The sequence below is a fragment of the Penaeus monodon genome, chromosome 2 (assembly GCF_015228065.2).
Source record: "Penaeus monodon isolate SGIC_2016 chromosome 2, NSTDA_Pmon_1, whole genome shotgun sequence".
In the NCBI taxonomy this organism is placed as follows: Eukaryota; Metazoa; Arthropoda; class Malacostraca; order Decapoda; family Penaeidae; genus Penaeus; species Penaeus monodon.
The window spans coordinates 53,574,695-53,579,694 of NC_051387.1; positions in this window are offsets into that span (position 1 = coordinate 53,574,695).

Genomic DNA, 5,000 nt, shown 5'->3' on the forward strand with positions numbered 1-5,000 from the left:
AGATAGCAGAAGACAGACAGACAAACACGACACCACATGAGCAGATATAAGCACCAGAGACACAAACCTCATCTCAAAGGCCACTTATATAGCAAGACTTTCCCCCGACTCACGTGCAAACAGAATCCGCCCTTTCCTGACACACACAGATCACAGTCGAACGGAAGGTGAGGCTGTGAACTCACCCTCGAGCTGAGTGAGTGCCTACGTAACGAGGGGAAGGGGAGAGGGGGTGAGGGGAAGCAAGAGGGGAAAATGGGGTAGGGAGGGGGAGAGGGAGAGTTCTCAGTCCACGTGGGCGGGCGAGAGAAGCTGTGGGCGGTGGGGTTCACGCAAACGCCGTGGCTGGGGCGGGGCGTGGGACTACGCTACGGGAGGGGGAAGACCTAGGCGGCGTGGGGGAGAGAGAGAGAGGGGAAAGAGAAAGAGAGATGGGGAGGGAGAAAGAAAGACAGAGAGAGAGTGTGGGAAGGAGGGAGAGAAAGGAGAATGGGACAAAGGGGAAAAAAGATAGAGAGAGAAAGAGATGGGGAGAGAGAAAGAAAAAAAGGGGAGGAAGTGAGATATACATAGAGAGAAAGGGGAAAGAGAGAGAATAAAAGGAGAGAGGGGGAAAGAGACAAAGGGAGAGGAAGGCAGAGAGAGAGAGAAAGAGAGAGAGAGAGAGAGAGAGAGAGAGAGAGAGAGAGAATAATAGAGAGGTAGATGAATATATGGATAAAACGAAATATATAAAGAGATACGGACTGAATAGATAGCTGGGCTTTCTAGTTATATAGTTCAACAAATAATAAAAGTAATAGATAAGAGAGTGACTGAGAAATATTGAGCGAGAGAAAAAATAATAAATAAAATACACACACACACAAATGCATGTATATGTTAACGCACATATTTATATTCGTGTGTATACATATATATATACATATATATGTATATATATACATATGTATGTATATGTGTGTATATATATCATATATGTATATATATATATATACTATAATATTATAATATATAGTATATGAATTTTATATATATATATATATAATATATATATAATGATATATATGATGATATGATATTTTATGTGTTATGTGTGTGTGTGTGTGTGTGTGTGTGTGTGTGTGTGTGTGTGTGTGTGTGTGTGTGTGTGTGTGTGTGTGTGTGTATGTATGTATGTATAAACTAAAAAAAAAAAATCCTTTCTTTGTCCCCCCTAAATTCCCCTCCCTCCCGGAAAAACAGGTAGTGCAACCTCTTTTGACGATTAGTATCCTGTATAGGAATAAAAAATATTGAGTGAGAATTCTACTGAACATGAAACTTAAAAATGAAAAAATGATAATAGGTAATGTGAAAAAAAAGGAAGAGAAATTAAGACTAGATAATATAAAATAATATATATATAATATATGTCATATATTATATATATATATATATATATATATATATATATATATATATATATATATATATATATATATATATATATCTGTAGATCGACGTAGATATAGATATATATTGATAGATTTACATAAAGGTATTGATAAGTAGATGAAAATGAAAGCATGATAACAAAACAGATCGATGTAGATATAGATAGATATACATATAGATATAGATAGATAGATTTATATAAAGATATTGATAAGTAGATATAGACACAGTGTAGGTATGGATAATATACATACAGATAAAGATACTGATACAGATATAGATAAAAATTCAGACACGGATACAGCTGTAACTATAGATACACATATAGATATGGATGTTTGGTGATTTGACATGGCTAGAGTTGGACGGATTATTACCCTGTCGTTGCTGGAAACGAGCGTGTGACTCAGATTTCGTCCATTCTAAGAATGCAGCAGACCACCTTACGCATTACTGATAGATCAGACTAAGTATGGGGCATCTTGATAATTATATATGAATGTGTGTATATGTGTGTATGTGTGTATGTGTGTGTATATAGATACTTATATACATACATATATATATATATATATATATATGTGTGTGTGTGTATATATGTATATATATATATATATATATAATATATATATATATATATATATATATATATATATATATATATATATATATATAATATATAGATATAATATATATATATATACATATATATTCATACATATATACATACATATACATAGACACACACATACACACACATTTAAACAAAGACACGCACTCGTATGGCGGCTGAGCGTGGGTGGAGTGAATCAGTGCCATTAAAGGTGAAGGCAGTGTGAGGAATGGTGAAAGGAAGAGAGACCAGTTGAAGAAGAGAAAAATCCATTTGTCTGGATTATCATGTGTGGTGAATGAGGTGACGATGAGGTGTGAGATGAGATGTGTATGATGTGAGGGGGATGTGTATGGTGAGGTGACATGTGTATGTTGAGATGAGGTAAGTATGGCATGTGTATGGTGAGGTTAAATGATATGTGCATGGTGAGGAGAGGTATGTATGGTGAGATGACATGTATGGTGAGATGAGAGAGGTATGTTTGGTGTGCTGGAATACGTATGATGAGATGAGATAAATGTAGTGAGATGAGATATCGATAGTGAGATGAGATATCGATAGTGATATGAGAAATGTATGGTGATATGAGATATGTATGGTGAAATGAGATACATATATTATGAGATAACATTAGTATGGCGAGATGAGATATGACTGATGAGATGAGATATGTAAATGGTGAAATCAAATATACAAATAAAGTGTCTTTCGAGGTTTTCTGGAGGTAATGTGTGCTCAGTGAGACGATGATAATGACGAAAAAGAATCAAAGAGAGACGAGTCGATGAAACGAAAGGTAGAAGCAAGACAGGTGAGAAAGAGAGAGAGAGGAGAGAGTGAGTAATGTGGGCGAGTGAGTGGGTAGCCTGTGACGGTCGGCTGGTAGTTATATAGCCATAGTAACTTCGAGACTCCTTTGTCTGTGAGTGTGTGGTTTCTGCTTGTCTGTTTTCTGTTCCCTAGGAGGTTTTCTTTTGATTCTAATTTTTTTCTCTTGTTCTTATGGTGTAAGGAGGTAAAGGGAGATAGATAGAGGAAGGAGTGGAGAGAGGGAGAGAAGATGGGAAGAATAGGGAGAGAGAGGAAGGGAAGAAGGAGGAGAGAGTGAGAGAGGAAGGGAAGATGAGAGAGAGAGAGAGAGAGAGAGAGAGAGAGAGAGAGAGAGAGAAAGAGAAAGAGTGAGAGAGGAGAGGATTTTTTCTCTTTCTCTCTTTCTCGACGTTATATACCTAGCGTGTGTGTTAACGATGATTCATATCAACAGCCGCATCTTGGTCAAGATTAGAAGAAAAAAAATCCATACCCTGTAAACTCCCTTCTGTTAAAGCAATACCAGCAAGAGACAAACAAACAAAAAACAAACCCCGTAAAATCAAATTTAATATACACGAAAAAAAAAATTATGTCTCAGCCCATTTCCTAATTAACCTGGACCCACTCGTCATACGTTTCCACCTCCCATCTCTCTCATCTTATTACGAGCCAATATGAACCTCGGCCAATTAGCAGATTAAGTGAGCAGTTGACCGTATCTGTTCCTCATTAATTCCCAAACTGGTAACCTCCCTATAACCCTCAATCAAGCTCTAATCGCTAAAGGACCTGGAGACTGATCAGCGATTCGTCAGACGAGGCCTATGTCTCGACCAGACTAGGCCTACGCTGCTTAGCCGCCCACACGCTCACAAACTCTCGGTCGGGAAGGGCTCATCGCGAGACATTTAGAGTTGTTCTGTGTGCGTGGGTGAAAGAGAGAGAGAGAGAGAGAGGTGGGGAGGAGAGAGAGGAGAGAGAGAGAGAGAGAGAGAGAGAGAGAGAGGAGAGAGAGATGGAGAGAGAGAGAGAGAGATTTGGGTAGGGAAGAGAGGAGAGAGGAGAGAGAGAGTGGAGAAGAGAGAGAGAGAGACGGGAAGGGAGAGAGAGATGAGGGTGGGAAGAAAGAGAGAGAGAGAGAGAGAGGGAAAGAGAGGTATTGAAATATATATACATAACAGAGAGACAGTCAGACAGAGACAGAAAGATAGTGTGTGAAAGAGAAGGGGCAAAAGGGAAAATAAACATAAACAAAACAGACAGAGAAAGAGACGAGAGAGATAGGAGGAGAGAGAAGGGAAAGAGAAAGACGAGTAGACGAGAAGAAGGAGAGAGGAGAGAGGAGAGAGCGAAGAGGAAGAAAGATCTAAACGAGCGAGATAGAAGAGAGAGGGAAGAATGAGGAGAGAGGAGAAGGGAGGGGGAGAGGAAGAGGGAAAACTTTTTAGTTCCCATACCCTTGGTCCGCCACTCCCCGTTATTTTAATCATATCACTGACGTACGACGATGGAAGAAATAAGAGAGAGAGAAGAGAAGGGGAGGGGGATAGAGAGGGGGAGAGATGAGAGAGTGAAAGAAAGAAAATGAGAGAGAGATGAAAGAAAGAAAAAGAGTCTGTCTGAAAGAAAGAGAGATGAAAGAGAAAGAGCGAGTGAAAGAAAAAACGAGAGACAGGACAGATAGACAGAGACACAGAGAAAACATAACAAAGAAGAGAGAGAGAAAGAGAAAGAGAGAGAGAGAGAGAGAGAGAGAGAGAGAGAGAGAGAGAGAGAGAGAGAGAGAGAGAGAGAGACGAGAGAGAGAGAGAGAGACGAGAGAGAGAGAGAGAGAGAGAGAGAGAGAGAGAGAGAGAGAGAGAGAGAGAGAGAGAGAGAGAGAGAGGGAGAGAAAAAAAGCCGGCGGTGGAGGGGAAGGGGATGGGGACAGGGTAAAGGGGGATGGGGAGCCTTGTTTGTTGTGTATCCCCGTGTGTAGTTGTGTGGGCGTAGCGTACTGTTGCCTGTGACTCATTCTAAGTCCTCTGGGGTATTGGCAGGAGACGTGGGAGGGAGGAAGAGGAGGAGGAGGAAGGGGAAGGAGGAGGAGGAGGAAGGGGAGAGAGGAGGAGGAGGAAGGGGAAAGAGGAGGAGG